This window comes from Schistocerca piceifrons, chromosome 3 (genome assembly GCF_021461385.2).
Source record: "Schistocerca piceifrons isolate TAMUIC-IGC-003096 chromosome 3, iqSchPice1.1, whole genome shotgun sequence".
NCBI lineage: Eukaryota > Metazoa > Arthropoda > Insecta > Orthoptera > Acrididae > Schistocerca > Schistocerca piceifrons.
This window is the reverse complement of record NC_060140.1, coordinates 694622160-694646253: the sequence shown is the minus strand read 5'-3', so window position 1 is coordinate 694646253 and position 24094 is coordinate 694622160.

Sequence of the window (24094 nt, the reverse complement as noted above, 5' to 3'; positions counted from 1 at the left end):
GCATATGTCATGCTCTGTTGTCAAATTTCTGACAGAGGCCAAATACCCTATGTATAAAACAGCGCTAAATTTATATTTTTGGTGGGAAATTTAAAAATTGGTTGAAAATTCAAGAATAGGCCAATTGTGTGTGTGTTGCAGGGTCCCCTCTCCCCCCTGCTCCCTACCCTGCTGCAATAGCACCGAGTACAGACTGGTGGGAAATTCAAAAATGCAAGGTGGCACATTGCCATGCTGGTGGAGGTAGATCAGTTGTGCTGAATACAGAATTCAAGATGGCTAACCCTGAATACTGATGCAGCTTTATGATGCCAGAATCCAAAATGGCTGACCTGGAATTTGAATGCAGCCTGCATTGTTGCCTATTTCCCTGGGCATTCCAGTTGAGACAAAGAATGTTTCTTTCCCCCATAGGCACAAGCGTGTGGTTCTAGAACAAAGAGCAAGGATACCCTCCCACCCCTCCCCCTCTCTCCCATATCAGTTCTAGGACAAAAGATTTTTTAGTTTCCCATGCAGGTCTAAACCCCTCTCTTAAACAAAGAATTCTAGTCTGGGTCTGAAAATGTTTTTCAGCGTGCAAGTGGAAATCCATTGAGTGACATGAAAGGCGCTTAACATCTTTTCCCCATGCTGTTATTCACTCAAATGAGGAAGTACTTGCTGTCATGATTGTCAAGTCACTTGTTCTAAATACAAAATCCATGATGGCCAACAAGTTTCTCATGGCGTCACATACCATCTGCCCCAAGCTGAAGTCCATCTGTCTTAAGTTTAAACAATGCCCCCCCCACCCACCCCTCTGACATTACAGCTTAAACAACTGTCACCCAAAGTTTGGATCTGCGTTCTCTGAAGTCCACCTGTGCTCTGCTTAAACTGCTGAAAACAGGATAGTAGCAACTGCGTCTTTATTCAAACAAATACCATGCCAGGGAGAGTTCCCTTTCCATAATTGCGAAGTTCATGATCGCCAGGAGAGCCGAGAAGTCTACGCGACCACCCCGCAGGAGCAGGGTTTTCTTTCGGAGTTATCTCCCTTAGCCGATATGTTCTAGTCATTTAGAGGAACCACAAAACTCGCCTATCATCCTTTCCTGTGTGTAACGTACAGCCATTACACGCCCAAAGAAGAGTTAGAACTAGCAAATATACAAAAAGACATGAACATCGATGCTGTAGCAATCACAGGAACAAAAATGAAAATGAGAGATAATAAATATATAGGCGATTACAGTATGTTCTGTAGAGGAGTCGAACAAAATGACAGAGCAAGCAAAGGTGTGGCATTACTCTTGCATAAGAGATGGGAAAAACAGATGGAAGATTACATATGCATAAGCGAAAGAATACTTACAGTCAGACTCAAACTGAAATGAGGCAACACCACAATATGCACCAGAAGAAGGAAAAAAGAATGAGTTTAGAACCTTCTATTAAGAACTACAGAAGACTCTGAATAAATACTGGGTGGCCCAAAAAGGATGGTCGGATTTGAACCGCGTAGTACCATTGAAAGGTGAGGAGGGGGGACCACTGCCGGCCGTCTGCAAGTCGGCCATTACACCCAGTTTGCCACGAGATGGCGCAGTGGACGGTCGAGCATCGTGTTTTTGCTGTGGAACAGTTTTTCAGAAGTGGTGAATCGTTTATTACTGTGCAACGATTGTTTTGACAACGTTTTGGTGTAGCGCGTGATGGACCCATTCCAGATCGCAGATCCATATCACGTTGGGTGACTGCATTCCGGACAACAGGGTCTGTCAAAAGTGGTAAATCTACAGGGCGTACACGTACGGCAGTTACTCCACAGAACATTGATGATGTTAGAGCGTCAGTGCTGCAAAGCCCGCGTCGTTCCACTAGGCGTCGTGCTCAAACTTTAGGCCTCAGCCGTAGTTCGTTGCAGCGTATTTTAAGCCGTGAGTTACAGTTTCACCCATACAAAATTATGATCACGCAAAAGCTGTATGATCGTGATTTTGAGCAGCGAAGACGATTTTGTGAATCAATGCTTGACATTTTGTACTCTAATAATGATGTTGTGCTTCTTATGTCAGATGAAGCCCATTTCCATTTAGACGGCTATGTCAATAAACAAAACTGCAGGTATTGGGCAGCAGATAATCCCAGAGAATTGCACCAAAAGCCTCTTCATAGTGCTAAGGTAACAGTCTGGTGTGGAATTTCAAGATTGGGGATTGTTGGTCCTTATTTTTTTGAGGAGAACAACGCTACAGTCACAGTGAACTCGAAACGTTACGTTAACATGCTACGTAGCTTTTTGGTGCCGAAACTGCGAGAGTTACATGTAAATCGAGATCGAATTTGGTTTCAACAGGACGGGGCCACGGCCCACACAGCCAATGACTCCATGTGTGTTTTAAGGCGGATGTTCCCCCACCACATCATCTCGCGTTTTGGAGATGTCCACTGGCCCGCGAGATCACCTGACCTCTCAGCCTGTGATTTTTTTCTTTGGGGATACCTAAAGTCAAAAGTCTACGTAAAGAAGCCCCGAAACTTAATTGATCTGAAGGAGGCAATCAGTGTGGAAATTATGGCAATTCAAGAAGAAACAGTAGTGAAAGTGATGGAAAATTTCGAGGAAAGACTTGTGGAATGCATCACCGAGGAAGGACACCATCTTCCGGAAGTCATTTTCCGTACATGATTTTTTGTGGTTAGTTCTTGTAATTGGGTGCCTGGGAGCATTTAGTTACGTAATTGAATAAAATTAATTTGTAAAACTGATGGAGTTATAGTTATTTAAAATGTGACCATCCTTTTTGGGCCACCCTGTACAAACCTTTGATCAGATTATTATGATAGGTGATTTTAATGCCAGGATAGGAAATACCCTAGTAACGAATATTATATGACCTTTCGGAGAACCGGTATGTAATGAAAAGTGAAAAATACTAAGAGATTTTTCCATTTGCAATGATCTGAAAATAACAAACTAACGTTTTAAGACTGGACTCGAAATCGGCAAGACGATGGTCCAAACTCGCGTCCGGCCATCCAGTTTTAGATTTTCGGTGATTTCCCTAAATCGCTTCTAGCAAATGCCGGGATGGTTCCTTTGGAAAGGCACGGCCGATTTCCTTCCCCATCCTTGACACACTCCGTCTCTAGTGTCCTCGATGTCGACGGTACCCTAAATTCAACATTCCTTCCTTCCTTACACTTTTTAAGAAAAGAGGGATACGTAAATATACTTCGCGCAATAACTGACTACTTTTTAATAGATGATAAACTAGTGGGTCAGGTAAGGGATACATGAGTTTATAGAGGACAAGACGTATGGTTTGATCATTTTCTACTAATCTCCAGAATGGATATTTTTGTGGAATGGAAGAGTTACGAAGGTGGAGGCATTACTTTTCAGTCAACCCTCGTATCTCAAAAAATAGTGCTTGGCCACTGTACAGAACGGAATCTTCTGAGATACCATTAAAAGCCTTCTGCCGACTGTACGGGAATGCGGAGCCCTCCCGATCCGCTCCCTTCAGGCGATAAATCGAACAAAACTGCCAGCGAAATGTAACAAGTTCACGTAATAAATTACAGGGTAACTGTCAAGGAGATGAATCAACATTACAAAGCGGTATGTGAGACTCATGTTCAGGCTTTTCTCCAAACATGTGATGAGACATCCATAAAGTTTAGAGAATGTGCCTGTAGCTTTTGGGAAGTTGAAAACACAACACTCAGTCATCTCTAGTGTGTATGGCACGTCGTCAGTTCCTTGAGTCTAATGAAGAAGAAAAATTATCACCTCCAATGGTTGACTTACGACCACTACAGTTGATTTTTTTTAACTAGCTAGATGTTCGGAGCGCCATTTATTCAAAGAAACGTGCCGAGGAAGGTGAAGTGAGCTTGATTTGAGTTTCTGAAAAGTATCGTACGAATACCGCACTGGGTTAGCAAAATCTGTAAAGAATCCAGGGCGGTGTCGAGCACCACAATGAGTTAGACAAACTGAATGTCAGCCAGGCTACGATGTGTAAACTAACGAAGGCAAAATTCTTCTCCCTAAGAACACGCTAGACAGACTCATTAGAAGATGTACACACTCTTCATGCAGATCAGCACCTTCAGCTAAGTATCTGCTACCTTATGGTAGGACAATGCTATTTCATACCTCGCTCTTTCCGTCGGATGGGTTAGTATCACACTACTCCAATAACGTCTATAAAATCACTTGTCCTTTGGACGGACGTTTTCATTACACGAAGAAAATGTCACTGAGAAGCACATTCTCTTTGCTACAATATAATTTTTTTACTTAAGTTGTTGTCTTGAAGGTGGTCTCGTTGTCTTCTTTTCAGTGTATGACGTAGGTCTCTAGATTTGGTTGTATAAAGAAATACGCTATTTCAGGGTTTGTTGAGTTTATAGCTAGTTAAATGACTTATACAACTCTTCATTGAATTTTCTGTATTGTAAAAATCGTAATCAACTTGTTCACAACGTATGTCTCAAAAAAATTCCATAAGACTTTCCTTTCCACAACTAAACTTTACTAAATTTTACAACCGTCTTTCCAACACTCCAACGTACCAACACTCCTCCCGCCAAGTGCCAACAAGAAGAAGTACAATTATAACATCTGAGGCAAAGAGGTTTAAACGATTTACGTCACTGTGAAAGACATCAACTGATACATAATTTAGCAAAACGTAATAAAAATAAATTTAAAGATTTTCATATTAAAACTTGAAAAACCATCCTAATAAAACACGAATAGTTATTGTGAAATAAAAAGTGTAAGTTATTATAGTTTTATACGAACTTTTCTACCCATAAAAGAAATAATCGATATCCATTGATATCGAAGGGTTCTAAATGTGTATCAGGCTTGATTACATCACAAAACGTCGTGTTGATCACACGATGAACACAGCACAAATTTCTGGCAGTGATTCACCCAGAGTGCCCTCAAGGACTTCTAAAAACTGACTGCGACGAGCAAGCCTTCCACTCATCTCACTCTCTCGTCATCGAGCACTCTTCTTCTAATGGCCTTAAGGAAAGGCTTGAATAAATCGAGTTGTTTTGAGAAAGCTCTTACTGTTGTTTTCTGGAGTCTTACTGTTGTTTTCTGGAGAGCCCGCGATTTTTCACGGTTTCTATGTGCAGAGCATCTGAAAGGCCCTTTCCCGAATTGTGGCATGGAGTGGGAGAAAATCTACGAGAGTAGGAGATTGTTTAACACCTTCACTTGAGTTTCTTACTGGTCGGCGCTCAAAAACTTTGCCACCACAGCTCTGATGAAAAACAGAAACGTCCCAGAGCGACCAGAAGGAGTAGGTCCCTTTAGATTTTCGGAGAGTAAACCTCTTCAGTTTAGGCTTTTGCAGAGGTCAGGTCAGGGCAGCAGAGATGACTGAGGAGACGAGTCTTGCTGACAATAGAAGATAATCCCTATCAAGCATTAAGTACAGAGAGAGGGCTGAAATCACATTCTCCAGCCATTGCAGCCACTGACTACCGTATTCACGTTCCGCGTGTTTGGTAAGACCGACTTCCGTCGCATCTGCCAACGTCGTACCTTCAAGAGCCGAGTACGCAGCTAACTTTTGGTCTCAATGTACATTTTGGCAGTTTACTTGCTCCTATCTTCCTGCGTCCTTTCAGTATTTAAGTAACAACTTACGCAGTTACGAGTCATGTCCGTGAATTATTAACGCAACAGTGTTTCATCCTCCCCACCAGCCGGTGCAAAGATTATACTTTAGAATTATAATCCGTTGGCCGTTTTCCAATGGTTCTTTTTAATACACTAGTGACTAATTTCCAAGTTTAAAGAGAGTAAAGTTGATCGTTATAGTGGCCATTTGTTTTCATTCATGGCTAGAAGACCTTTGTTCCATTAACACATCGACGACCACTACTAATATTCACTTAAATAAGCCGTTTACACTGCACGATAGTACCCTTGTTTTAATTTAATTTCCATGATTATTCCTTGAAAGGATAATGATTATCATCATCATTCGGGGTTGTTCGTCACGATAGGGGTCTCCAGAATTCGGTATTATGCGTCATAGCGGTATGCTCCAGCGACAGCCGACACCCACTGTTTCTTATGTGTTAACGCCGTTTGTTGTCTTAGAGGTACCTGTATCTTAACTTTTCAACAAGATACCTCACGACTGTATATTACATGTGTTGCCCTAACTTACCTCGATGTTGGCCTGGCCAGCAAATTCTACACATCTCTGACTCATTTGAAACATCTCGTCACGGGTTACTGGCAGACGCACGCACCCACTAGGCAGCCACTAAGTATCATTCATGAACTCTAGTGTAGAGTAGAGGAGGTGTGGAATGACACTATATCTGTGCTCCGCAACCCACTTTACAGTGTGTGTATTAAACTGTCACTTACTCCTTTTCCTGTTCCAGTGACAAATGGTTCGCGAGAAGAGCGATTTCTGGGTAGTATCCAAGAGAGCTCGAATCTCTATGATTTTATCCTCATGGTTTCTCCCTGAGATTTACGTAGGAGGATGCAGTATATTAAACGACTCTTCTAGGAACGTACGGGCGCGGTACTTTAACAGTAAACCACACTATGGTGCAGAAAGCCCGCCCGGCTAATCGCGCGGTCTAACGCGCTGCTTCCCGAAGGCGTCCCGGTCCCCGGCACAAATCCGTCCTGTGTATTAGTGCCGGGTCCGGTGTGCCAGCCAGCCTGTGGATGGTTTTTAAGGCGGTTTTCCATCTACCTCGGCGAATGCGTACTGGTTCCCCTTATTCCGCCTCAGTTACACAGTGTCAACAATTGCTGCACAAACACCGTTTCCATGTATGAAAAAATGGTTCAAATGGCTCTGAGCACTATGGGACTTAACATCTCAGGTCATTAGTCCCCTAGAACTTAGAACTACTTAAACCTAACTAACCTAAGGACATCACACACATCCATTCCCGAGGCAGGATTCGAACCTGCGACCATAGCGGTAGCGCGGTTCCAGACTGAAGCACCTACAACCGCTCGGCCACCAGCGGCCGGCCATCCATGTACGCGTACACCATTATTCCTCTACCACGCGAACATTTGGGGCTATACTCGTCTGGTATGAGACGTTCGCGGAGAGTGGGGAGTGGGGAGGGGGGTGGGGGGTGGGGTGGGGTGTCCTCTGTCCACTGGGGGCCGAACTGCACAATAACCCCGGGTTCGGTGTGGGGCGGCGGTGGGGTGGGTGGACTGCTGTGGCCTGTTGCAGGATTGTGAACCACAGAGGGTTACGGTGGGACGAAGCCTCTCCGTCGTTACTAGGTCCCTGGTTCCAATACATACATACATACATACATGGTGCTGAACGTCTCTCTTGCAGTGTCTGCCACTGGAATTGGCTAAGCATCTCGATGATGCTTTCGTACTTACTAAATGTATCTGCAACGACATGTGCTCCTGTTCTTTAGATCTTCTCTATTTTGTCTATCAGTCCTGTCTGATACCAGATTTACGAGCAGCATACAAGTATTGGTCGAACGGGGTTACTGTAAGCTACCTCCTTTCTGGATCGACTACAGGAAGGATTCTTCCAATGAATCTCAGTCTGGCACCTGCCTTACCTACCTTTATGTAGTAGTCCCACTTCAAAGTGCTCTGTACGCTTACTCTTAGAACTTCTGTGTCTGTGACTGCATCCAGTGATTGTTCTGCAATCGTGTAACCATAGAATAAATTGTTCTTATTTGCCAAAAAAAAAAAAGTTCAAATGTGTGTGAAATCTTATGGGACTTAACTGCTCAGATCATCAGTCCCTAATTTTACACACTACTTAACCTAAATTATTCTAAGGAAAAACACACACACCCATGCCCGAGGGAGGACTCGAACCTCCGCCGGGACCAGCCACACAGTCCATGACTGCAGCGTCTTATTTGCAATACGTTACGTTTGTTTATGTTAAGGGTCAGTTGCCACTCCCTACACCAAACATCGATCCTCTACAGGTCTTCCTGCATAGTTTTCTACTGTAGGGACTTCTCTGTACACAAAAGGATCATTTACGAAAAGTCACTTGGAACTTCCGACGTTATCCACTAAGTCATTTAAATATTCTGTGAACAGTATTGGTCCAACAACACTCCCTTGCGGTATTACTCTGCTATTTACAATTAAGTACTTGGCACATAATTCATCGAACCGCCACCAAACTTCACTCTCAAACGGCGCGTTGGAAAGATGAGCACTTAAATTTTTATGTGTGAGCCCTGATTTCTCTTATTATGATGATCATTTCTCCCTATACAGCTGGGCGCCAACAGAATATTTTCACAATCGGAGGAGAAAGTTGGTAATTGAAATTTCACGAGAAGATCCTACAGCAACGAAAAAGCCTTTCCTTTAATGACTGGGACCCCAATTCACGTATCATGTGAAGTACACACACTCCCCTGTTTCGCGGTAGTACAAAACGAACTGCCCTTCTTTGAACTTCTTCAGATAGGTCGGGCAACCGCAGCTAAAAACTTGTACATAATGTCAAAGACAATCACACAATTTAAAATCAGAGATGGTAAAAAGGTCTAAATTAAACTGAGTGAAAGTTCAAATCCGCAACAACTGTCTGTTTTTCTTTTCACTTTATTATGACCGGTCGCCATACAGTGAAAACAGACATAAACAGCTGTTGCGGAATTGGACTTTCACTCATTTTAACTAGACTATTTTACTATCTCTGATTATAAATTGTTTGATTTCCTTCATATTATGTTTTTCGGTATCCTCAGTACGTCCAATCTGATGCGGATCGCACACCGCACGGCAGTTCTCCAGAAGACGGAGGACAAGCGTCCTGTAAGAAGTCTCTTTAGTAGAGCTCTTGCACTTTCTAAGCGTTCTGCTAATAAATCGCAGTCTTTGGTATGATGTGGCCACAGCATTACAAGAGAGGTCGAACATGAAGTGCAGACGGAATTGCCGGTATGTTGGACTTGCCTTCGAGCACAGTGAATAAAATCCTACAAAACATCCATACTAAATCATCCGTATTCAAGAGTTGCTTGGCTGCTGACCTGCCACAAAGACAAACATTCGCTATGGAATCTGTTTCTCTCTTGGAACTGGACAATGAATGGCTGTGGAACATTCTGTGAACAGACGAACCCCATTTCCATCCCCAAGGACATGCTAATAGGCAGAACTGCAGAATCTGGACAACGAAAAATCTGCACGCACATCAACCGACACCACTTCATTCTGCAAAGGTGATTGTGTGATGCGGACTAACGGCATAGTTTAATGCATGTCCGTAGCTTTTCGATGAGTTCTGTTACCTGCACTGTCACTGCTAAAGGCCGTGAGAGTCTTTGGCGCACCAACGACATTCCTACCCCTCGACAACATGGATTTGTGGATAGAATCATTTTTATGCAAGATGGCGCTCCTCCGCACATTGCACAACTAGTGAAGCGGCTGCTGCAGAGGCATTTCGGAAATGCTAGAATTATCAGCATTTATGTCCCTACAGCCTGGCGTTCCAGATCACTTTATTTTACTCTCTATTTCTGACTGTGGGGGTTACCTGAAATATGTCCGCCTCCGGTAGCTGAATGGTCAGCGTGACGGATTGTCAATCCTCTGGGCCCGGGTTCGATTCCCGGCTGGGTCGGGGAACTTTCTCCGCCCAGGGACTGGGTGTTGTGCTGTTCTCATCATCATCCTGTCATCCTCATCGACTGCAAGTCGCCGAAGTGGCGTCAATTTGAAAGACCGGCACCTGGCGAACAGTCTGCCCGACGGGGGCCCCTAGCCATACGATTAAATAAATAAAATTAAATAAAACCTGAGATATGTGTTCAGTGTTCCAAATACAAACGTAATTGAATTGAAGGCACGCATTCCGCAATGCATGGTTCAAATGGCTCTGAGCACTTCTGAGGTCATCAGTCGCCTAGAACTTGGAACTAATTAAACCTAACTAACCCAAGGACATCACACACATCCATGCCCGCGGCAGGATTCGAACCTGCGACCGTAGCGGTCGCTCGGTTCCAGACTGTAGCGCCTAGAACCGCACGGCCACTCCGGCCGGCCTGAACGTGACACTCTGGTCTGTTGTGGAACTTGCTGTTTCTCGATTTCAACTTGTGGCAGAAAAGGGTGGACAGCATACTGACCATGTCTTGCACCAGTCTCACGAAAGTTAGAAACCAAAGTCATTTTGCTTTTTACGTGGTTTTTGGGCCCAGAACAAATATAAGCTGATTTTTCCCATCCGACGCGGTAAGACCATACGACCTTGCCTCGGTGGATGGGCTTACCCACCCTACAGTTCCTGAACTGTTGACTGCCGAACTTGTGCAGTCATGTACATTAAACGGTACGGATGGTGTAATGTGCCCTTTTTCCATTTTTTTCCTTGTGTCAATAATATGCTATACAAATTTGATGTCATTTTGAACAGTGGTTCTCTTCCTACAGCGTGTGAAACTGGAACTTCAATTATGGACGCCCTGTGTATTTCTGAGTGACAGTTGTTTTGGGGTGTTTATTTTCCTGATATATTGGCTGCAGTGCAGAGTGGCCGATGCGTCGCCGTCCCTTGCGCAGGCGCAGTGTCGGCGCCGTGTCCTGACGACATTGCGAAACGCGGCGCGGGACCGCTATTTGCACGCTGTCGACTGTCGGCGAACTTTCGCACGGCGCTAAATCCGTCCGCGCGCTGTCCCGGGCACGACTCTCGCCGGCCCTGAATGCATTACGCTGCCGGCGCGACTCAATGGGAGGTATCAGTGGCCGCCATCAGCATCCGTAAGGCAGGCGGCGCCGGCGGCCGCTCGGGGAATCCGCTACCGAGCGCGGCAGCGGCTGACTCAGCGAGATTCCTCAGCCTCGTCGCCCTTGTGACGACCACGGAAAGGAATGTTTGTATATAAAAGTGTTGTCAATGGATGTGACATAATGATTATAAATTCATGTTGCTCAATGGTATGGCGCAACGCTTTCAATTGAATTCCACTTTGGCCACATGCGTATTCCTTATCTACCACAGTAATGCTACTGGGCAAAAGGGAGCCACAGCGTCATCTCACTGGCATCGTTCCTGGTGGCCTGATCAGACGTAAAAAAATCAAAGAGACACACCACAAACGTCTCATTAATTAATAACAAACGCAGATACGTCTTCGTACACTAAGATGGGGCATAAATCATGGGATAGCGATAGTCACATATACAGATGGCGGTAGTACCGCGTGCACAAGGTATAAAAGGACAGTGCAACGGCGGAGATGTCATTTGTAGTCGGATGATTCACGTGAAAAGTTTTCCGGCGTGATTATAGCTCCATCACTGTAAATAACAGACTTTAAACTAAGACTGCTGATATCTTTAAAAATAACCGGAATCCAACGTATCGATGTTTAAGAAATTGTCATTATCGGATCTTGATGCATCGGAAAAGATATTCACATGTAGACGAAAATAATATCGACGCAACGGCCTACAAAAATATAGGCTAAACATTGTAAATATACTGCCGGTTTTAGAACTGTATACTGTGGTATTCAAAAAGAAAGAACAGATTTCAAACATTTATTGCTTTCAAACTGCGAAAGTTGTTGTTGTGGTCTTCAGTCCTGAGACTGGTTTGATGCAGCTCTCCATGCTACTCTATCCTGTGCAAGCTTCTTCATCTCCCAGTACCTACTGCAACCTACATCCTTCTGTATCTGTTTAGTGTATTCATCTCTTGGTCTCCCTCTACGATTTTTACCCTCCACGCTGCCCTCCAATACTACATTGGTGATCCCTTGATGCTTCAGAACATGTCCTACCATCCGATCCCGTCTTCTAGTCAAGTTGTGCCACAAACTCCTCTTCTACCCAATCCTATTCAATACCTCCTCATTAGTTATTTGAGCTACCCATCTAATCTTCAGCATTCTTCTGTAGCACCACATTTCGAAAGCTTCTATTCTCTTCTCGTCCAAACTATTTATTGTCCATGTTTCACTTCCATACACGGCTACACTCCATACGAATACTTTCAGAAACGATTTCCTGACACTAAAATCTATACACGATGTTAACAAATTTCTCTTCTTCAGAAATGCTTTCCTTGCCATTGCCAGTCTACATTTTATATCCTCTATACTTCGACCATCATCAGTTATTTTGCTCCCCAAGTAGCAAAACTCCTTTACTACTTTAAGTGTCTCATTTCCTAATCTAATCCCCTCAGCGTCACCCGATTTAATTCTACTACATTCCATTATCCTCGCTTTGCTTTTGTTGATGTTCATCTTATACCCTCCTTTCAAGACACTGTCCATTTCGTTCAACTGCTCTTCCAAGTCCTTTGCTGTCTCTGACAGAATTACAATGTCATCGGCGAACATCAACGTTTTTACTTCTTCTCCATGGACTTAAATACCTACTCCGAATTTTTCTTTTGTTTCGTTCACTGCTTGCTCAATATACAGGTTGAATAATATCGGGGATAGGCTACAACCCTGTCTCACTCCCTTCCCAACCACTGCTTCCATTTCATGTCCCTCGACTCTTATAACTGCCATCTGGTTTCTGTACAAATTGTAAATAGCATTTCGCTCCCTGTATTTTGCCCCCGCCACCTTCAGAATTTGAAAGAGAGTATTCCTGTCAACATTGTCAAAAGCTTTCTCTAAGTCTACAAATGCTGGAAACGTAGGTTTGCCTTCCCTTAATCTAGCTTCTAAGATAAGTCGTAAGGTCAGTATTGCCTCACGTGTTCCAATATTTCTACGGAATCCAAACTGATCTTCCCCCAGATCGGCTTCTACCAGTTTTTCCATTCGTCTGTAAAGAATTCGCGTTAGTATTTTGCATCCGTGACTTATTAAACTGATTGTTTGGTAATTTTCGGATCTGTCAGCACCTGCTTTCTTTGGGATTGGAATTATTATATTCTTCTTTAAGTCTGGGGGTATTTCGCCTGTCTCATACATCTTGCTCACCAAATGGTAGAGTTTTGTCAGGACTGGCTCTCCCAAGGCCGTCAGTAGTTCTAATGGAATGTTGTCTACTCCCGGGGCCTTGTTTCGACTCAGGTCTTTCAGTGCCCTGTCAAACTCTTCCCGCAGTATCGTACCTCCCATTTCGTCTTCATCTACATCCTCTTCCATTTCCATAATAATGCCCTCAAGTACATCGCCCTTGTGTAGACCCTCTATATACTCCTTGCAGCTTTCTGCTTTCCCTTCTTTGCTTAGAACTAGGTTTCCATCTGAGCTCTTGATATTCATACAAGTTGTTCTCTTTTCTCAAAAGGTCTCTTTAATTTTCCTGTAGGCGGTATCTATCTTACCCCTAGTGAGATAAACCTCTACATCCTTACATTTGTCCTCTAGCAATCCCTGCTTAGCCATTTTGCACTTCCTGTCGATCTCATTTTTGAGACGTATGTATTCATTTTTGCCTGCTTCATTTACTGCATTTTTATATTTTCTCTTTTCATCAATTAATTTCAATATTTCTTCTGTTACCCAAGGATTTCTACTAGCCCTCGTCTTTTTACCTACTTGATCCTCTGCTACCCTCACTACTTCATCCTTCAAAGCTACCTATCCTTCTTCTACTGTATTTCTTTCCCCCATCCCTGTCAGTTGTTCCCTTATGCTCTCCCTGAAACTCTGTACTGCAAAAGATAGAAAAACAATTCTCACGTTCCCGGAAAGTGTGAAGTTCAAATTTTTATGCATTCAGTGTGAGCACCATTTGTTACGTAACAAATATGAAAACGTTAGCTTCTTTCCTGCCACACGTGAAGCAGCTGGTTTTTCGTTATCGAATTCACAGCTTCAAAAATGCGATCTCGCAGACATTCAAGAGTTAATTTTAATTTTAATAATCAACAGCCTCAGTTGCACCGTTTACCTAGAATTTACCTAGGTTTCAATCGGGATAACCCAACCTTCTTCAGAATAACAGTAACTACCTTTTGTACATAGTGGACATCGTCAAGCTAAAACTGCTATGAGTTCCAGTACAGCACTCGTGGCTGCCGCATCGCGGTCGCGAAGTGGGACCAAGGCAGTTCCAGATAAGTTTTACCGTCTGACGATAATTTAAGGATTTGTAGTTTTAGCTTGACGATGTCCACTATGGACAAACGGTAGTTACTGTTATTCTGATGAAGGTTGGGTTATCCCGACTGAAACCTAGGTATATTCTAGGTAAACCGTGCAACTGAGGCTGTTGATTATTAAAATTAAAATTAATATTTATACAGTTGCTGACAGGGCCGCGAAATGTTGAAGATATTTACTTTCAAGAGTGTCAGGAGTAGGGGGGATAAAAACATTGTCTTTTACGTAACGCCACAGATAATAGTCACAAGGTGTGAGGTCTGAAGACTTGGGAAGCTCCTCGTCTTCCAATCCAACGTCCTGGATTGGTGTCATACATGTGTCGTCGAACGCGCTTAGAGAATTTCTCTAAAAAACGAATAGAAGCCAGCCTTTCCCTGTAATTTTCATTAGTTAGTTTAATTTATTTTTCAATCCCATCTGATCAGCTCAATTGAAAGCTATTTGCCTGAGATCTAGCGGTTTGGGAGCAAAGTCACGTACTTGCAATTTCTTTTCATGGGCGACTAATTTCCTTTCTGCATCGTCATCCAACTATGACGATAGTCCACCCCCTGTTTTCTTGAAATAGCGCGAAGCAAGTCTTCTCCTTAATGTTCGTTCTGGTATATTTTTCATTCAAGCTGCTTTCCTTTTAGCATTACCTTCCTCTTCGACTACTCTCACGACCTGTGTAAGGTTCTCTGCATTTAATTTTCTTCTGTGGTTGTCCTAATGCGTTTTCTCGAGATGTTTCCGTAAAACAAAATCGTATGGACTCCTGTTAGCGTTGCAAGCATCGCGGTATGTGTCCCATAGTAAGGCTGCATCATCGTCCGTTTTCATAGGGACGGATGCCGCCCCCATATTTTCACCAAAGATATTAGCGAAAGACACCATTACTCGACAAACATAACCTACAGTGTTTCTATTGCATGTATCTACTAGTACCTACGATTGGAAAGAAATCGTGAAAAATTTCCTTGACTTCCCTTGGTCTCGAAATTCTCATTTCTTAAATTCCTCTTCATTTTCTCTGCTGAAGTATAAAAACTTGCGAGCAAACTGATGCCTCCAGCGGTTACAACAACAATGAGCGTCGGTCGCATTTACTAAGGAATTTATTGGAAATGCGGCGTCAGTCGCCCAGCCTCATCTGTCCCGCTTTTACGTTAGAGGACAACAAGAAGTCACGTCATGATGAATGCAGATGGCAAGTGACATCATTCTCGATTACAAATAACCGATAGTTAGAATTCCTCTCTCCGTGCAAAGTGATTACGTTGTTTACATATTTCAATTGTTTTTCCATATAGATGGGAAAAGAGAGAGAGAGACAGATAAATTATCTACGCTAGTCCCTCACAAAAGGAGGAACCTGTGGTGCCGATCGATGCTTTTTACCCCTAACGCAGGGCTTCCCAACCTTTTCAGCTGGCGGACCCCTTCTTCAGTCGAAAATCCATGGTGGATCCCTAGTCAGTCAAGAGCACAGTAACTTTAAATTTCAGAGCGAAACCCATGGGAACTGAAAGCTTCTTAATGCAAGTGCCATGTTCCCAATGACCCCCCCCCCCCCCTCGAAGTATCAATAGTCTTTGGATTAGAGATAAATGAAAACAACTTGAAATTAACGATCCAATTTGAATTCCCACTGTATCCAGACACTTGCTAGTGGATTTACTCCCTTTGTTCAACACGATGGAGCCGTCTTCCTCCAAGAGCAATCAACGTCGTGTCCAAACTGTTCGCTATTGACAAGCTTCCGCTTATGTTCTGTTCACTTCCACTGTTTGGCTACTGTTGTGTAAGGAGCTTGCATATTTAGTCAGTCGTGTGTGTGTGTGTGTGTGTGTGTGTGTGTGTGTGTGTGTGTGTGTGTGTGTGGTTTTTCGTGAAATCCGAAGAAAAATGTTCAAATGTATGTAAAGTCTTCCTTTGGTCGTCCTCCCTCCTCATTCATTTCAACTAGAAACTTCCCTTGTTGTGAAGGTGTTGGAGAAACTGCGCCCTTCTTCAATGATCCTGACTTCAGCCACCGATCCATATTAGAAGTAATAAACTGGTCAAAAATCGACTTATGAAATAGGCAGTGCACTGACAAGCCAAGTTTGACATTTAATGATGCCTGGGGCCGCATACGTGCCAGTGAGCGCTGTGATTGGTCGACAAAGCTCGACCACATTGATCAGCCAGACCATTATGACCACCTACCTAACAGCCGGTATGTCCATAACAGCGGCGACGCGTCGTAGCATGGAAGCAATTAGGCCTTAGTAGGTGTGAGTTTGCATCACATCTGCACATACAAGTCATCTAATTCCCGTAAATTCCAGAGAGGTGGGGAGATGAGCTCTGACGCCACGTTCATCACATTACAGATGTGTTCACTCGGGTTCAGATCTGGCGAGTTTGAGGGCCAGCAGATCGACTGGAACTCGCCATCATGTTCCTCGAACCACTTAATCACACTCAATTACAATATGGCCTTGTAACATGGAGCATTATTTTGTTGAAAAATATCACTGTCGTCGGGAACCCGCAACCAATGAACGGTATTCCTTGGCCGTCGTGATGCCTTGCACGAGCTCCATTGGACCCATGGATGCCCACATGTTTGTTCCTCACAGCATAAAGGAGCCGCCAGCAGTTTGTCTCCATACCACGGTAAAGATGTCAAGGAACTACTCCTCTGAAGACGATGGAATCGCGCCCTTCCATCGGCATGATGAAGAAGGTATCGGGATTCTTCAGACCATGCAACGCTTTGCCACTGCACCAACGTCCACTGCCGGTGGCCATGTGCCCATTTCAGTCATAGGTGTCGCTATCGTCGTGTTAACTTTGGTACATGCATGTGTCGTTGGCTGCGGAGGCTCATCGGTTAGGAGTGTTCAGTGTACTATGTGTTCAGACACACTTGTACTCTGCGAGCGTTGAAGTTTGGTGTTAGCTCCGCCACAATTCGCCACCTGTCCTGTTTTACCAGTCTGCCAAGCCTACGACGTCTGGCACAACGACATCTGGACGTTGTTTCGCCACGTGTTGAAGACGCTCACCACAGCAATCCTCGAACACCAGAAAAGTCGTGCAGTTTCCGAAATGCTCGTGCCGAGCCTGCGGGCCATCACAATTTGGCCTCGATCAAACTCAGAGAGATGGCGCACCTTCCCCATTCTGCACACGGACAGCGCATTCCCTGATACTACGTGCACCGTTCGTGTGTGTGACTAGCAGTCTCTCACATTCGGGAGGACGACGGTTCAATCCCGTCTCCGGCCAACCTGATTTAGGTTTTCCGTGATTTCCCTAAATCGTTTCAGGCAAATGCCGGGATGGTTCCTTTGAAAGGGCACAGCCGATTTCCTTCCCAATCCTTCCCTAACCCGAGCTTGCGCTCCGTCTCTAATGACCTCGTTGTCGACGGGACGTTAAACACTAACCACCACCACCACTAGCAGTCTCTCCTCACCAGATGACTCTGCTATCGCCTAGACGGATTTGTATCGATAATAGACTGGTGATCATAACGTTCTGGCTGGTAAGTGTACAACAAAAGAGAAATTTTCAATAGAATTGTACGCAGTGGTGGAGAAAAGGCATAAATATTCGTTTTTTAATATATTCAGGGGTCGAAAATCTTCGAAGTCAAGATCGTAAATGAATTTTTTTTTATCTGCTTACTATTTTCAGAAACACACGAGCACATGAGAATGCAGCAACGTACAACAGCTTCTGAAAATCACATTATAGACCCAAAACTACACATAAAATTATAGCAAAGTTCAAAAGTAAAATGTAATTACAGGATACATACCATAAAAACATTCTTGATTAGTGTAATTGCCACGACGTCTCAGCACATCATTAAAATCTTTCTTAAAAACTGACAACATCCATACATAATGTATGGATAAAATAAATTTACATCGTTCGTAACCTGTCAAGTTGAACGAAGGTAATAAAATTTTGAACAATGGGCATTAAGATAAGGAAGAAGCAGTGAAAATCAGAAAATATTTAAATAAAACCATCCATTAGAATGAATATATTTGTATAGGGTATCGTCTTGCCTAAGGCCTTCAGCCGTTAAAACATAGTGACACAATTTAATAAATATTTGTATTATCTCGTAGCAGAGATCATCATGTGGACGTTATTACAATGTGCTATTCAATGAGATAATGTTGTTGTTGTGGTCCTCAGTCTGAAGACTGTTTGATGCAGCTCTCCATGCCACTCTATCCACTGCAAGCCCTCCATCTCCCAATAACTACTGCAACTTTCATGTTTCTGAATCTACTAACTGTATTCATCTCTTGGTCTCCGTCTACGATTTTTACCTCCAACACTTCCCTCCGATACTAAATTGGTAATCCCTTAATGTCTCAGAGTCTGTCCTATCAACGGATCCATTCTTTTCGTCAAGTTATGTAACAACTTTCTTGTCTCCCCAATTCTATTTAGAACCTCCAAATGATCTACCCATTAATCTTCAGCATTCTTCTGTAGCACCACAATTCTAAAGCTTCCATTCTCTTTTTATCTAAAATGTTTATCGTCCATGTTTCACTTCCGTACATGGCCACACTCCAGACAAATACTTTCAGAAAAGAGTTTCTAACACTTAAATTTATATTCGATCTTAACAAATTTCTGTTCTTCAGAAATGCTTTTCTTGCCATTGCCATTCTACATTTTATATCCCCACTACTTCGGCCATCATCAGTTATTTTGCTGCCCAAACAGCAAAACTCATCTACTATTTTAAGTGTCTCGTTTCCTAATCCGAGTCCCTTAGCATCATCTGATTTAATTCGATTACATTCCATTATCCTTGTTTCGCTTTTGTTGATGTTCGTCTTAAATCCTACTCCAAAGTTTTCTTTGGTTTCCTTTACTGCTTGCTCAGTGTACTGACTGAATAACATCTGGGATGGCTATAACCTTGTCTCACTCCCTTCTCAACGGCTGTTTTCCTTTCATGCCCCTCGACTTTCATAATTGCCATGCGGTTTCGGTACAAGTTTAAATAGCCTTTCGCTCCCTATATTTTGCTGCTGCTACCTTTAGAATTTCAAAGGGAGTATTCCTGTCAGCGTTGTCAAAAGTTTTCTTTAAGTCTACAAATGCTGTAAATGGAGGTTTGCCTTTCCTTAATTTGTCTTCCAAAATACGTCGTAGGGTCAGTATTGCCTCCTGTGTTCCTACATTTCTCCGGAATCCAAACTGATCTTCCCCATCGTAGGCCCCTACCATTTTTTCCAGTCTAAAATTTTATATAAAGTTTTGTATTTTGGATCTGTAATGTAATATCTATTGACTATTTTATGTTTATGTATACTCACGTGCAATTTTATATTTTAGATCTTAATATGGATGGAGTGTAGCTAGTAATCAAATTTAAAAAAATCGTTTTCGATCTTGACTTTGAGGATTTTCAACCTCTAATATAAAAATAGGAAAATGCGTGCTGAAAGCAGGGCAGAGTGCATGGCGGTGCAGGATCTGTGGAACTGATAGAACTTGTGAGGGGCAGAGCTCCACGCAACATTCGCATAGCAAAGGATGGATCGGATCAAGATTTTATACGTGTAGGGTGCTGTGGAGAGGTGAAATCCCTAAGTCTGGCCAGTTAGTAGTCTATTGTTGGCTTTCTGTTGGATAGTTAGTAGGTGAGGTTTCCATGTCAGTTGCCTGTCGAAGGTTAGTCTAAGGTATTTTAGTGTGTTAGTTAGTTGGATAGCACGGTCGTAAATGGTGAGGGGGAAGTGGTGGAGACGGAAAGTGCAGGTGGGGTGGTCTACATTATTGCCAGGGTTTTGGAGGGGCTAATCTTATGGAGACATTGGTTACACCAGGAGTTAAACTGACTGACGTGTATTTGGTATTTCTGGAGCGTAGGAAAGAGAGTGAGGGAAGTGGTGTCATTAGCATATTGAAGGAGGTAGACGGAAGGAGGTGGTTTGGGTATATCAGCAAGAAGTAAAGCAGGGGGGACAGAACGAAATCTTGGGGCACTGCTGCAGTGGGGTGGAGGGTATAGGAACTGGTGTTAACAGTGACATGGGATGGTCGATGGGAGACGAAGGATGCAAGAAGGCGGACATACGAGTTGTCTGGAATGTCAGAGGAACGAAAATTCTTTAATCGCCCCTTACAATATCGAGCTTGTCCCAAAAAAGAGAATCTCTGTTGTAATATGTCTTGTAACAAAGAGATGAAACTGTGTAGTATCTGATTACAAGATTAGTCGTGAAGATCTGAACACGTCTTTAAAAGTGCATCAACACGGTTACGCCACCTAGCGTGACCGAGCCTTTCTCCCAGCACGCAGAGTGACGCTGGTTATGTTTGGCATTTCAGCTGTTAGGATCGAACTGTGCAATCAATGGTGTTACCTGTTATTCTACATATTAGTAATGACAGTGTTTGATGACCACATCAAAGTCTTCTGTATTTGAATCTAAAATTGTATGTATTTCTATATTTAAAAACATTTTGTTTCTGAATATTGTTCGTGTAGAACTGATTTTTATATGAAATTTGCGTTTCTGTAAAGTTTGTAACATAAATCTGTTACATCTGTCTGTTTTAATGGGTTATCAGATGATGTATTAATCGCGAAACGCGTCATGACAGTTAATAAACAAGTCCAGAGGAAACCCACAACGGTTCTTAAGCCACCAAACTGCCTTTTAAGATCTTTCCAATAATTAGATTTAGTTTCATTGTATAAACTTTTTATTACCAATGTCAAGTGTCGTGAAATTCCATTTTTTTTCTAATACTGACCAGAGTTTCTTCCTGTGTAATCTGTCAAAAGTCTTAACGTGATAAAAGCTATGTGTGTCTCATTATCAAATCGTATTCTTCTGTGTATCGACATCTTCAAAGTAAACATATTATCCATTGTTGTTTTTCGAAATTTAACTTCACTCTAGTCTTCCACTAAAATTGTTTCGGCTATAGGTCTCCTTATATGACAGAAATTACAGCACGAACAGAACCATACTGCCATTCATTTTTCCCTCACTCAGTACGCGACTGGAACGGAAAACAAAATGAAAATTTTGGTGAAACATGCCTTCAGCCATGACTGAAAATTGACTTGCGGAGTAGATCTGCAGGTGAAGATTTCCAGGTTGTTTCCTGCTATAAGACCAAGGGTTCTGGTCTCCTTCCCCAAACCAACCAACCAACCAAGGGTGTATGTATTCTCCAAGACCTGTCGGGAGCTAGTGATCTGTCTGTTGTGACCCTGAAGATGGTGAGACTTAAACCTCCTACTTTCCGTCGTCTACTTTAAATCCTTAGAAATTCCAAAGCTATATCTTGTTCAGCGAGCAGTGGCTCGTACCTGCATCCGCGGATCGGCTGCCTCGCAGTGTGACCGGCATGGCCACCCAACTAGCGGAGCACCGACTTCACGTCGCGGACCAGAATAGACGCGCATAGCGGCAGCTTCGAAATAGAAACGAGTTCCTCCTCACGCACCTACACATTCTTCCGCCCTCTTTCACCGACTCAGACACGTTCAGGCAAAGCTGGAAACTTAATAGATTTTTATTTTACGCTTATTCAAATAACATTATAGAAATAGTTATAACTTGCACTAGTATGCAAAACTGGAGTCACCGCAATTCACATTACAAAAGGCGGATCACCGTTTTTAATAGGATGTGTGATGACTATGGACAGCAGTGCATTCTCTGTAACGTGCTCCCATGGTGGCCACAAGGGTGGTCAGGAGTTCTTGTGGTAGGCCGTTATGTTCGTCTCCCAGCGAGGTTGACAGCTGTTCCGCAGCGTGTTCCCACCTCTCGCCATATGATCGTACGTTATGCACATAGGAACATGGTTGAACATAATAGTTTTGGTAATCCAGGTGTTAGGGTGTCTGGAGGCTTAATGTTGCACGGGCGTACCGAACTCCGAATCTCTGAACACGGTCTTCGCTATTGTGACACTATACTGCTTCGCTTCGTGCGTCTTATCAGTAATAAATTCCGCCCCGACTTCCTTGTTATGGAGGAGAGTGCTCAAACTCTCCTAACAGAGCGGGTGGAAGAGCTCTTGAAAGGAGAGGATATTCGGCGAATGGTCTGGCCTGCCCGTTTCTCCGAGTTAGATCCCATTTCACAAATGTGGAATGATGTGGGGAGATTTATTGCAACATGTCTACATACACTAACGACCATTCAGCAGTTGGTAAACGAGCTGGTGAAGGAATGAGACGCCCTACCTCCTTACCAATCTTGTGGGCAGCATTGGAGCACGTTGCAGAGGGTGCATTTCTGTCTTTGGTGCACACACACCATATTAACAATCATGTCCTGCTTTTTGTAATGTCCAGGGGACCATCATAAATTGCCTTGACCTCAGCAAGATTATTTTTTTTTTTGTGTAAAAGTGTCATCTCATGGTGTATTTCCTTCATTTACTCCTCTACTGCACTATAGCAGTTTCCAGTGTCATCGACGTACGTTACTTGGCCGTGACACTTCAAGCGAAAGTTACTTTCATCCTAAAGTTTTGTACACCAGTGCACAGCAGCTTCTGTACGAAATTTACAACGCAATAATTTACTGGAAATCTCTTCAACGGAAAATTGTCCCCAGTAATTGAAACCGAGTGTAGATGTAACTACATGGTCCAGTCACATCAATGTGCCCACCGCCTATGTTCGACATGAACAGACGACACGTGGCACCCTAAACAGTGGAGGGGTGCATAAACAGCTCAGTTTTTGTCGTAATTAGGAAACGGAGCGCTTTATCTGACGTGCATAAGGGTACATCATTAGCTTTCGAGCCAAGGGCGGAAGTCTTTCCGGAACGCTAATTTGTGAACTGGTCGCGTGCCGCCCTGGGTGAAGTATACCGCCAGTCAAAGCCGGCGCCCAGGCAACTGTGGTACATCACGGACCGTAGATGACAGGGGTGAAAGGTGCCTGTGGAGATATGTACGGCCAAACAGACGTGCAACTGGCGAGCAACTAACCGCCCATACGAGCGGGACCACGAACAGTGTCATCACAGCAGGCGTCTGGTTCGTGAACTCCTGCGGAGTGCTATTCATCGACGACGAAAGCTGGAATTTGCGCGCCAGTGCCACACCTTAACGTGCTCTGAATGGCGACAAATGGCATTTTCAGCTGAATCACGTTTTGTGCTCCATCGGTGTGAAACGTCTGAAAGTAAACATCATGCAAAAAGCGTCGAAAGAGTCCAAACCGGAGCGGGGAGCGTTATGGTGCGGGGCATGTTTTTGTGGTATTCCCTGGGCGATGAACGCAAGTGTGTATCTGTCCTTGGGGACCATGTCCACCGCTAAATGTAGTTTGTTTTTCCTCGGCACGATGGAGTCTACCATCAGGACAATGCAGTGCTTCACATAGCTCGCGTGAAAGAGCGTGTTTCGAAAAGCACCAGGATCAGTTATCATGCTACCCTGAGCACCAACCTCAGTCCGGAACCGCGCTGCTGCTACGGTCGCACGTTCGAATCCTGCCTCGGGCATGGATGTGAATAATGTCCTTAGGTTAGTTAGGTTTAAGTAGTTCTACGTTCTATGGGACTGACGACCTCAGATGTTAAGTCGCATAGTGCTCAGAGCCATTTGAACCATTTGAACCATACACTGAAGTGACAAACGTCATGGGATAGCGATATGCGCATATACAGATGACGGCAGTATCGCATACACATACGATGTTAGGAGGTATGACAACAGTTTTGTCACCTCAGTGTATTTACATTTGAATGTGTAACGTGAATCTAAAATGGCTCATGCACATAATTACGATTAATCCATAGAATATGAAACTATCAAGCTGTAACGCACCGAATGTAAAATTCTCTGAGAGCAACACTCACATGTTGTCCCTGTTTTTTCAGTGAGATTTTTATCGTAATGTTTGTAACGTTTTGTGACTAGAATAGTTGAGTCCAGTTTGGCAGATAGGCTTTTACATCGTAATGTACCCCACCTGCTGGAAAGCTAATGCTGTATATGT